Here is a 13,646-nt window from a genome sequence, read left to right as displayed (position 1 = left end):
TTTTTGCTTTGTATCTTTCTAGTGAGTTTTACTTACTGGGGTTGTAAGGCAGTATTCCTAACGCAGTAACCCTAACCCTAACGTAAGCTGCTTACATTTATTGACAAAGTTGCTTGCACAAATAATTTTTAATAGAAAATATTCTTCAGGTTCATACATCCAACATTAAGTATAGCCAATTTAAGTTAGGAAACAATATGTTGTATTTAGGGGGTCCCTCATAAAAGGTTCATCATATTTGGGGGTCCAGAAGGGTGATCACTGGCAGACGAATCAGTTGCAATTTAGTTTGGTCCGTTTAAATAAAATATAGGCTAATGAAAATTATATAGCCTATTCTTTGTAAATAAATAAAAATCAAATATATTTTATCAGCATTTGATCCTGCCCCCCCTTTATAATTAGTGTCTGCAATTTTCTGCATCTAGCTTGTGCAATATGCACAAACGCAATAAGTCTATTTAATTCATAAAAGTAATTGAAATTATATTGAAACTTTTTGGGGGAAAAGAAGAAAAAAAAACAGAAAACAGCAGCAGAGGCGAGAACATCAAACATTTCTTGTGTGTTTGATGTTTTTGCCTCTGGTGCTCTTTGATAAAGGAATTCATAATTTTTCTGTATGAACGTGTTTTAGTTGAGGGAAAAAACCTTTCAAATGTAATGATTCACAAGTATGGCAAGGTTGTTGTGGACAGTGCCGTTTCCTGCAGAGGGCAGTGTAAGACCACAGTGAGAGAACTACAGAATCATTATCGCTATTCCAGTTGTAGATACTCCTTCATCATGACTCCAGGGCCCCATAATGGTGGGGGCAGATTCTCTCTGATTCTGAAATATGACATTTGATGCACATCTCTGTGTGACTCCAAATAGAATTGTAAAAATACTCTTAAAAGGCTGTTTCTGTTTAGCAAAAGGTCGTTGTCTTGTCAGAAGCTGAAGGTTTTTTGGTCTCATGAGGTGTGCGCAGGCCAACTCAGCACATCTCTCATACAACATGTTTTGAATGAGATCCCTTACTCAACAACAGCACAGCAATCTTGTTTCAGATAAAGTGCATACGCATTGATATGTTCTTGCAGTAAACGTCATACGAATTAATAACAGAGATCGCTACTAGTACTATCTATCTGTTAGGGGTTGAACGAATTCGGTCAACATTTATGTGATGAAAATCGAGTCGACTTCGACTAGTCCATAATGACTTCATTAATGAACAAATAAGCCTGAGCTGAGACTGAACACGGGTTGCCTTGTGCACAGCGTATGACACAGCACTGCCCACAAGGCTATTGCTCCTACAACATAACAGCTTATTTCTATCAGTTTTTTGTCTTTGGGTTGTTATATTTCTCACAGAATTCTTCTCTTTCTAAATCAGATACAGACAAAGTAGCACAGTAAAGATTACATATTAGTTAGTTAGCATATGCATTAGCATTAGCGAGTATTGCTTGTGAATTGCCTGGCAGCGTCTCGCTAATAGTGAAGCAGTCGGTTTTTGTTACTAAGAAATATATACTAGAACTTTTCAGTTTATAAGCTATTTTATATAGGCCCTATTCAGCGGTGGAGAAAGTACTGAATCTCAGTACTTAAGTAAAAGTACAAATACCCAGAGATATATTCACTTTAGTAAAAGTAGAAGTACCACAACAACAAACCTACTTAAAGCTACACTGTGTAACTTTTTTAGTCTATTCTTAGCTAAAAACACTTAGTTCTTTCAAAAATATATGTGCTCATTAATGTATATTTACTTCTTTCAAGTAATAAAGTATTCTCGTAAGTTTATAATATGCCATTGAAAATACATAAGGTAATGGGATCTAACGGTGGTCGCCATGTTGCCCCTCCATCTTGAAAGTACATTAGCCAAAGAGGGACATACCCGTAAATTCAAGCTTCGCCTTTCGCGTTTTAACCGGTTTTAATACTCGATGGCACTGTACAAAATTCTCTGCCTCGCGCATGTGCGCGTCAACTTGTTCAGACCGTTTGTGAACAGGTTATTGAATCTTTGATTCAGCTGATTCATTCAAAACAATGATTCGTTCAGTAACGCTCTGTTGCTGCTTTGTTTGGAACTATTTTCGCTGCTGAAATAGAACAAAAACAGTCAATATATTGCATCTAAAATGTAAGTAACTTTTTGTCATTTACTTGTTTATGGAACTGTCAGTGTCATATGAAATCAGTGACACATTTTCAGTCGTGATGGCATTCAGGAAAACAGCACTCTTGGTCGTTTGATGTTTTTAACTGTATTATGTTTTAAATATAAAAACTCCACATTTTTAATCATTACTGCTGTATGTGACTGAGTTTTTCTGTGTGAGCTGCGCTGATTTGTTTCCATTTCTCCTCATGAGGCTGCGTGAGCCTAAACAGGGCAACCTTTCCGCACAAGCGAGCCCTGGAACTGATCATAAAATGTAACGAAACGTTGCAGAAATGTAGTAGAGTAGAAAGTATAATAATTGCTGCAAAATGTAATGAGTATGCACAATTGATTCTACTTAAGTATAGTACAGATACGTGAAAAATGTACTTAAGTAAAGTAACGAAGTATTTGTACTTCGTTACATTCCACCACTGGCCCTATTTGATAAATCCCAGAACAGTGTTGACTAGGCCTATTTCTGCGCTACTGTGCGTTACAATGCAGCAAGCATTAGTTTAGAATGGCGCTACAATAAGCTGTTTAAAACGTGCATTCTCCTGATCAATTTTTGAGCATCCAGATGGTATAATCAAACATGTCTTGTGGAGAGCTCTCGGAGTATACATTTATTTGTCATTTGAACTCTTGAAAACGGAACGTGTCAGGAAATCTTATCCTGTTGCGGCCTCTATAGGCCATGACCAACGACGTCGACGTCAAACTTAAAGCATCATGGCAGAGCATTAAATCTATCTATCTATCTATCTATCTATCTATCTATCTATCTATCTATCTATCTATCTATCTATCTATCTATCTATCTATCTATCTATCTATCTATCTATCTATCTATCTATCTATCTATCTATCTATCTATCTATCTATCTATCTATCTATCTATCTATCTATCTATCTATCTATCTATCTATCTATCTATCTATCTATCTATCTATATATATATATATATATATATATATATATATATATATATATATATATATCTGTCTGTCTGTGACACCTATAAACCTTCAAAGTTCAACATTTTATTCAAAACTTTTAAATGAGGCTTTGGGAAGCTAACTTTCAAGTTTGTCTTAATAAATTGCTTTCCAAGGTAACAAATAAATAAATTGATATCTTTGAATGCTGTTTCATTTTATTTCCTTACATTCAAATTGAAGTTATTATGTTTCAGTAATTTTACATTTAAAAGGCATTCTCAATTTAAAATATAGACACAGATATTATGATTTTTCTACCAATTAAATGTAATTGAAATGTAGAACAAAAAAAGTCTGTAATTTAATGGTGCGGTCACAGATAACCTTTTGTGGAATTGCTTATGTAAATGTGTATGTAAATGAATTATATAGAAAGCAAAGCCCAATTTGTTGACTGTGCAAGGACATGCAGTATCATTTGAAATCAACGGAGGGAGCACTTGCATCGTGCTGCAGTATTAGTTCTTCCTATGAATTAAAACAAGAAAGGCCGCTAGCAATTATGAGCTCACTGACACAACTAATCCGAACATAGCATTAAGCATTTCATTTGAATTATTTCAGCAATAAGAAGCAGGGAACACAGTTTAAAGTGCAAGATGGGTTGTGATGTTGAACTGGGTTTCACTGAATGGTTAAGGTCGCTGCATGTAGTTGTTAACTTATCACAAGTATTGCAGCAGTTGCCTAGGTAACAGTTTTAACATTTTTTTTCTGATAAACCCACACTGAAAAAACAGGAAAACACATGTTGTCCAATTTACTTAATCATATTATTTGTGATCTACGCAACAAATTTGTGTTTCTCTTCTAAACATGATTTCATTGCTTTCGATTAATGTAATTCTCTAAAATGTGCAATCTACTAGATTAAATTATTTGGGGTGAATGTGAACCAATTAAGTACTCGAAAATGATTTTTGCTGAAACTGTAGTTCCCAGCATGCTTTGCTTGGGACTTGACGACTAGAGTAAAATTTTTGAAATTAAGTGTTATTTTATGTGTTTTTGGGCAAAATGAGAAAAAGGTGGAGACTTTATATTGTTTATTAGTGTTTAATGTTTAATTATGTTGGAATTATTCGAACCATTTAAATTACACTGGGTTACCATAGTGGAGAAGAGCGGAGCGATTGCTTAGGCTGTGGACTGACTCAGCACATGTCATTAAAGAGCATTTCACACTTAGCACTTAGCATGTATATAATGTGCTAATGCTTGCAAATATAATGAAAGCTACTGAGTACTGAGTTATAGGTCAGTAAAGTGACAATAAAAATATACAAAAAATATAGCTGCAAGCAGCAATACCGGGGCCAAGCGCAAAGAAGAAGACAAGACATGCCAAAATGGCTGGCAGTGTCAGATCAACTGCAGCAATGAGAAATTAATCACGTTTTAAGATGATTTTAGGCAAAAGGCTGAAAATGCATTGTAGTCTGAGAGTGTCAGACCAACTGCAGCAATTAACAATTATACAGTTTAAGAAGATTAGGCAAAATGGCTGAAATATCATATATAGAGTCACTGATAATATAAGTTAATGGTTTATCACTTTTGACCAATAGGTGGCACAGTTACGAAATGTATGTGGTGTGGTCAGAATAAGGGAACAATGACACATGCAAAGTTTGATGCCAATATGTCAAAGCATTGCAGAGATACAGCCTCAAGAGTCATTTTGGCATCATGGCTCAACTTCGTCACTGCGGTTTACAAAAACGGTTTCATCTATTGATGCAAAATTCCTAACTTTTTGTTGACACAGTCTGAAGATGATACGATTCGATTTTGGTGGAAATTGGACAAACAGTCTAGGATGAGTTTGAAAAAGTAGGTTTTGATCAAATAAGAACATTGAGGACAGGATGTTTGACCAAATATGGCAAAATTAGTATCTATGTTCTCGGCATGAGCCAATGACTGTATTATGACCAGTTTCATTAAAGGTCCCGTTCTTCGTGTTTTTTTGAAGCTTTGATTGTGTTTACAGTGTGCAATATAACATGTGTTCATGTTTCGCGTGTAAAAAAACACAGTATTTTTCACACAATGTACTTATCTGTATACCGCTGTTTCCACTGTCCTAAAAACGGCTGGTGATTTCCTCTTTCTATGAAGTCCCTCCTTCAGAAATACGTAACGAGTTCTGATTGTGCAAGCGCTTACCGTGTTGTAATTCGACCACAGCTTAGCGCACGTGAAAGCGGTTCCTGTGTTATGATTCGACAGCAGCTTAGCGCACGTTGGAAAGGTCACGCCTCTTAACGGAGAGATGTATGCGTTCAATAATCTCTACAGCGTCCCTGGGAAAGCCAAACAAAGGTGATTTGACTCCTGGATGAAAATAACAGCGTCTCGATGACATGGCGATAAACACACTCAACGCAACAGTTCCTTTTCTCCACGCGACACGTCCGCTTCTCCACGTGGGACAGCAACAAGACCGCGCCCCCTTTTTCGCGTTTCTTTGTGGGCGGAGGTTAGTCTGTTCTACTGCTCTACTGACGTAATTAAAGAAGGAAGTACCAGGATGTAGTCCAAGCCAGCCGTTCGCTGTAGGCTTTGAAAGGGAACTTCTGTTAAATAAAATATCTCGCTTGGCATTGAACTTTGAGCTTTATAATTTTACAGGTATTATTTATGCTCTAACAGCAACATTACACACTAACTAAAGTTTGAACAATGGGATCATGCGGAATGGGACCTTTAAACTAGGCTAATTTAATCAAAAGTTATTAGCATGTTTGTAAATTTTGTTATAACCTCTGACCACAAGGTGGCACTGCCCCAAAACTTTTTGAGTACCTTCAAAGCATGGTGCGGAAGACATGAATTTTGGACAAACAGTTCAAAAGTTATAAGCAAAAATAGCCATTTTTTGTATCTCCGGACCAGCAGGTGGCGCTGCGCCGAAACGCTGCATGTTGCCTCAGGTCATGCTTGTGATGACATATACCAAGATTGGCTTGAATACGATAAAGCGTTGTGGAGATATAGGCTTATGAGTGTTTTTGCAACTGCTACGCAAAATTTGTGTGCGCGTTTATCAAAAACGATTTGACAAATCAACTTGATTTGTAAGATTTTTTGTCAGCATGGTCTGAAGATGATATGGTTCAATTTCTGTGCAAATCGGACAAACCGTCTAGGACGAGTTCGCAAAAGTAGGTTTTTTGGAAAATTAAAAATGGCGGGGAAATTATCATGACCGAAAATGACATCATAGGGTGCAATTGAATCGGCATGATAAATTTTGGTGAAAATCGGACAAACGGCCTAGGAGAGTTTGAAGAAGTAGTTTTTTAACAAATAGCAAGATGGAGGACAGGAAGTTTGACCAAGTATGGCAAAATTTATATTTATGTTCTCAGCAGTAGCCAAGGAATGTATTATGACCAGTTTCATTATTATAGACAAAATTTATTCAAAAGTTATTAGCCTTTTTGAATATCTTGTTATACATTTTGACCACAAGGTGGCGCTGCCCTGAAACCTTTTGAGTACCTTCAGGGCATGGTGCAGAACTCGAACACATAGCGAGTTTTGTAATTATACTCCAAAGCGTTATTTAAACAAAGGCCTAGAATTTATTTTTTTCATAATCCTGTATTTCATGTTTTTTCTATTATTGTGCCACCAAGAGATATGATACCACCATTTTTTTATGTGTCCTCGGAGTGAGCCCATACACATGTGTGTCGATTTTGGTGAAAATATCTCATTTTGTTTTTGAGTTATAGACATTTATATGAAAAAACATAAAAAATTACTGACACCTGACTTTGATTGGATTTTACTTCCCCTTAATGTCAATATTTTGACATTTGGGTATTAACACTTGGCTATCGACCTATGTTTCAGAACTTCTGACGCTGGTTTCGTTTTGGTCAGACTAACATTCGAAGATATCTGCTAATGTTTTTTTAGCGCTTTTACCATGCTGCGAAATCTGGCAAGTCTGGTATCGTTGGACTTGGCAAGGATTCAGGAGGAAAAAAAAAGTTACTCCTATGAAAACAAGTCAACCACACCCAAAGTAATAAGCATTTGGGAGGGGCAATCTCCACTAGGTGGTGCTGTTTCTAAACCTCTCAGGCTACCTCAGGGCATCGTGGTGATGACCCATACTGAGTTTTGTCAACCCTATGTCAACCTAAAATGTATTACTGAGACCACAAAATATGGGGGAAAATGAATACTTAAACAATAATACTTAAACAATAGGCTTAAACAATGATATTTTATACAGACTAAACATGCTCACACACACAAACACACATTTTGTTGTAGATACAGATATATGAAATATATGGTGGGAACAAAATGTTTACTGCAAGATTTTTTCAGGTTTCACATTACTCATCATGTGGCACAATTGTCAATACCAATACTTCAATAGAAAGGAAGTGATGCATTTTACAAAATGTGATGGTAAATGTTATAATAGTGATTTTATAATGTCCAAATATGAATTACAGATCAATATTAGGGAGTAGTATGAGCACAAATTGATGACAATAACTTAGTAGAAGCTGTATCGTTAGATTTTAGCTCAGCATTTTATGTAATGGATCATAAATTATTGCTGGATAAATTGATTGTTTAATATGTGACAATGACTACGTTTACATGGACAACAATACTCCGATATTAATCTGATTAAGACCATACTCTGATTAAGAAACTACCATGTAAACAGCGATTTCTAATGACCTTAATCCGGTTAAAGCCATACTTGAATTAAACAAAAATCTAATTAAGACATGTGGAGTATGCCTATTTTAGTCGCATTATCGAAGTGCATTGTAGACATGTATACACCTTAATCTAACTATCAACGTCGTTGTGTAGGAGTTTTCGCCGCATTTTGTGACAGGACACCCATACACACACACACACACACACCAGGCAAGTGCAGAGCGGAGGAGGGCTTTGGAGCGCGAGCCCCTGCCCTTTTTAAAAATGTATCAAAAGTGCCCCTCTCAACAATCATCAATAATATTGTGACAAATAAAACAGAATTTTAATTATAATTAATATAACAGCGCGTACAAAACAGTAACAAGGCACTCAAATGTCCCGTTTATCTTTTACGTATCTGTCAGTTTGAAATGTCGTTGCCATGACGTGTTGCTATGGTTGGTGCGTGTCTTGCTTGACTGCTCATTCTGACACTGCCTCCTCTATATTTTTTTCTTTGTGTTGTAATATGTAAAAGTACATTGTAAAAGTAAAATACAATAAGTTTGTATCTGTAATCTCAGATTCATAATTGTCTGCTTACAACAGTGGTCGAGAACCTCTAGGCTCGCGAGCCATATGGCCATTCAGTGAACGCCTGTGGCTCGACGGCAGAAAAAAACAATCCAAACAATCACGATTTTGAAACCTCAATTTTCATCATTAATCAAAGCTATTAATCGAAATGTAGGCTGTCAAGAAAGAGGCAAGATGGGCAGTGTCTCTTCAAAAAAACCTGAAAGACACAACATATAATATTACAAAAATAAAACAACGTAGCCTATATATATATATATATATATATATATTACATTAAAAAGTATAAAAATCACTCATTTTTATAAAGGAACACTGTCCGACAGCGACACCCGCAGGTAGCCTAAAGTTACAGCGGTTTGCCTGAGCCTAATGATTTTAACAGACCCATGAAAGTCGCGCTATTATTGGCCGTCGGGTGGCATGGAGACGTAATGACGTGCCATTAATCGAGCTATGTTCTATATGTAAAACGGGAACATGAACGGAATATTCTAAAATCAACTCATGTAAACACCTTAATCAGATTATTGTCTTATTCAGATTAAGGGCAATAATTAGATTACTGCTGTCCATGTAAACATAGTCACTGTTTATGTTATTATGGAAGTTATTCAGATTTTAAAGAGCAATGTGGTGTTCCTCAAGGAAGTTGTTTAGGACTATTATTATTATCATCATTATTTTATCAATGATCTTCCTCCTGTTTTAAACTATGCACAGACAGTCATATATTTTGTTTTGAAAACCAATGCACAACAATGGACTATAATATCTGGAGAAATGAAAATATGGAATGATTTACTATCAGATATTATAAAATGAGTTTTACAAGGAAGGAACATTTAATGGAATTTGTTAATGGGATTTGTATGTTTAATTTTATTGTTGTTGATTTAATTAGGGCCCGAGCACCGATGGTGGTCTACATGCCAATATTTAGTCAGTTATAGTGCCACCTGTGGGCAACAGTAAACTGTGATTAACTCCTCATTAAGATTGAACCAGAATCATATTTGGTCAGTGTAATCTTAAGCCTTAGTGATGTAAAATTTCAAAGATCTTGAGTTTCGTTGAACTGAGTTTTGAGTTTGAGTTTTGTCTGTGGCATCCTGACAAAGTCTGATGTTTCCGCAAAATTTTAGTTAGTCATAGTGCCACCAGCTGGTCAAGTCAAGTCACCTTTATTTAAATAGCGCTTTCAACAAGTCCAATTGTTTCAAAGTAGCTTCACAGTGTTAACTATCTAACTATCTAACTATCCAGCTAATTTCAATTTTCATATAGTGTCAATGCGGGCAGAACGGTAATATAGTTGAAATTTAGGTGTCCCCAACTGAGCAAGCCAAAGGCAACGGTGGCAAGGAACCAAGGCCAGAAAGAGAAAAAGAAACCTTGGGAGAAACCAGTTTGGGTGCCAGTTGTCCTCTGGTCGACGAACAAACAGTGTATGATTATAATTCTGGCAACATTACAGTTCAGAAGTCATATTAGATAAATAGATATTCGTAAGATTATTCGATAGATTGGAGTCGTCGTGCTGGAGACGGGTTTAATGAGGGTGTCATTTAGATGCAGCATTTACAGGGCAGAGTTTAGTTGACACGCTCTCTTCAGACATATCAGGGATGCATTTGTCATGTCCAGGTGCAGGTCCACCATCTGATCTGAATACAGCCCGGTAGCAGGAAGTGTGGCAAATACAAATGATTGATGTAGTCCTCCTATTTTTATATACTTAAATGCATATTGGCCACCGTGCTCTGTTTTCCTAAAGCCCCAAGGTCACCTGGCACAGGTGCGAGATCCCTTCCATTGCTCTTGCAGCTTTAATGTAGTTTTGTATTTTTTACTTTTTGGGACCTCATGAAGAGTAGTCACTGCCTAGGTACTGGCTAATGGGGATCCAAATAAACAAATAAACTTAGATCATAGATGGGAAAGAGCATTCACAGCAATACAGGCAATTTAACTAAGGAAAAATATGTTTTTTTTGACAGTTATAACACATCTCTGCTTTTTTTTAGGTGTCCTCAAAGTGTGCCCATAAATATATGTGTAAAATTTGTTGTAAATATCTCATTTTATTTTAAATTTATAGCCACTTATATTTAGAGAGAATTGGCTGCATTGATTGGATGTTTTTTTTTTTTTGCCACTTCCTTCCAAAATGTTGGCTTTTGGTCATTATTGTTTAGCTATTGACCTATGTTATGTGTCTTGAAGACATTCGCAAAGGTTTTTTAGGTGCTAAAATAGACCTTTTTACTTACCATAAGGTGAAACCCGGCATGTTTGGTATCACTGGAATTCAGCAAGGATTCAGGAGTCTAAGGAGGTGAATGCTCATTCAGGGCATTGTGCCAATGACGTATACAGAGTTTTTTGAGATATGCCAGTGTCCTCATAGACTATCATGGCAATCTGGATGAAGACAATGAATGCCCATTGTCATCTGACTAATGTTTGGGTGCCTATATTGCCATTTTCACGAGTTTTTCCCCTGTTATAGCGCCAACAAGTGGTTAATTGTTGCGATTTTTTTCATGTGATCTCAGACTAAGCTCACATACATGTGACCTGAATTTGGTGAAAATATCTCATTCCGTTCACAAGTTATAGCCATTTTAATAAAAGAGGTCCCGGTTACATCTAACATTTTGGCTCCCCTTAGCGACCATGAATCAAAATGTGTTTTTTTTTTTATAATTATTGATAATCACTCTCCAGAGAACATTTCTGCAGTGGTTTGGTTCTGATCAGGTAAAGAACCTGGGAGTAATTTGCAAAAGTAGGTTTTACAAAAAACCTAAAATATCTCGAAATTGGCGCCAGAAGGACGAGCAAATCCGAGGCATGCATTTTGTCCGCCTTGAGCCAAGGATTCCAGCGATATAAGGCACTCGAGGCTACGCCTTACGGTTGAGGAGTTATGAGCCGTTTCGTACTTTTGATCGCCGTTTCGTACTTTTGATCGCTGTAGCGCCCCCGTCAGGCCGATCGGGGCGGGCTTCGGTGACGTCAGTAGTCGTTGTGAGTACTACCAGCCCTGCAAGTTTCAAGTCTCTACGACTTACGGTTTGGTCTGCCCGATCAGTTTTAGCTGGAGAATGATGCATCATGGGAAAATGAACAGTTACAATAGGGTTTCAGCCTGACACCTGACTTTGATTGGATTTTACTACCCCTTACTATCAATATTTTGACATTTGGGCTCGCGACCGTGCCTAACGACCTATGTTTCCGAACTTCTGACGCTGGTTTCGTCTCGATCGGACTAGCGGTTTCGAAGATATCGGCAAAAAAGTTTTAAGCGCTAAATTACAACAGTGCACAAACCATACGGCGAAACCTGGCAAGTGTGGTATCGTTGGACTCGGCAACGATTCAGGAGTCTAATGAGATGAGTCTCGTGAAAATAAGTCAACCACACCCAAAGTTCTGAGCATTTAAAAAAAAAAACTCCACTAGGTGGCGCTGTTTCGAAACTTGTCAGGCTACTTTGGGGTACCGTGGTGATGACCCATACCGAGTTTCGTAACAATCCGTTCATGCGTTGATAAAATACAGCATTTTAGCACATAATTCAAGATGGCCGACAGCCAAAATGGCCGATATGGTAAAATTGGATATCCGTCGACTCGGCATGACGTCCCAAATCTAACGAGGCCCCTTTTATGATATTTGGACAAACGGTTCAGCAAAGAAAAGCTAAAATAGCCATTTTTCGTATCTCCAGACCAGTAGGTGGCACTGCGCCGAAACGCTGCATGTAGCCTCAAGTCATGCTTGTGATGACATGTACCAAGTTTGGTTTAAACACGATAAAGCGTTGCGGAGATATTGCCTTATGTGTGTTTTTGCAAAGGTTATGTAAAATTTGTTTGCGCGTTTATCGAAAACGATTAGACGAATCAACTTGATTTGCAAGATTTTTTGTCAATATTGTCTGAAGATGATCTGGTTCAATTTTCGTGCAAATCGGATGAACCGTCTAGGACGAGTTCGCAAAAGTAGGTCTTCCGGTTAATTGAAAATGGCGGGGAAATATCCAAGATGGAAAATGACGTCATAGGGTGCAATCGAATTGGCATGAGCTCAGAAATTAGAGGAAAAAAGAATTTCGTTTCTAGCCCTTACGGTTCAAAAGTTATTAGCATAAACATGAGTACACATTTGGACAGGTGGTGGCGCTAGAGAGATTGAGATAGAGACACCAAAATTGCCATGGTGACATACCAGACCGTCCTCTATTAGTGTGCCAAATTTCACAACTTTTTACCATACGGTTCTATGGGCTGCCATAGACTCCCATGGCGGAAGAAAAAAAGACGGGAACGGTTTCAATAGGTGCCTTCGCACCTTTGGTGCTTGGCCCCTAATAAAAAGGGCATAAAAAGGGTCTAAAAAGGCCTATAAAAAAAAGACTATAGGGTCTGAGCACTTGATTTTTGAGCTGCTGGTTGCAAAAACTTTATCAAGCCTGGTGACATGTGCATCGGAGAGGTCAAAGGTAAATTTTTGCATTTTCAGCTCGTTTATCATGGAAAAGTGGTGTTTTTTTTTTTTTACCTTTTAAACTGGTATGCCTCTACTGATGGCCCGATCTCCGTCAAAGTTTGCACGCGTCTTTACAATAATGCGGCGCACAAGCTCAGCCGATTTGGTGAAGTTCTGCGCAGAGCAGGCAATTTTTAGTCATTTAAATGTCATTTTGCATAGGATAATATAGAGCATTTTTTTCACCTTTATAACAGTTAAAGCGCCACGGCGGCCCTAAAAGTCTGCAAGCCTCTTTAGGGTCACGTGACGCATGCGCATGCATGATTTCATGAAGCTGTATGCAAATCAGGCAGGAAGAGGGCCGCTTTCAGGCATTTAATGGGAGTTTCCATAGAAATACATCATTTTGACCCCTTTTTAACCGTTATAGCGCCACAAAGTGGCCAATCGCCACGTCTTTTTCCATGCGGCCACCGAACGAGCTCTTACATATGCGTGCTGAGTTTGGTGAAAATACCTCGTTCCGTTCACGAGTTATAGCCATTTTAGTAAAAGTGGCTCCTCCCCCTTCCAACGTTTTGGCGGCCCTTAGGGACCGTGAACCCAAATTTCCACTTTTTTTTCATAACCTTTGACAATCAGACTCCAGAGAATCTCGCTGCGCTGGTTTGGTTCCGGTCCGGCCAACAACCTAG

This window comes from Gobio gobio (genome assembly GCF_949357685.1).
Source record: "Gobio gobio genome assembly, chromosome: 7".
Classification (NCBI taxonomy): Eukaryota; Metazoa; Chordata; class Actinopteri; order Cypriniformes; family Gobionidae; genus Gobio; species Gobio gobio.
This window is presented reverse-complemented; position numbering follows the sequence as displayed.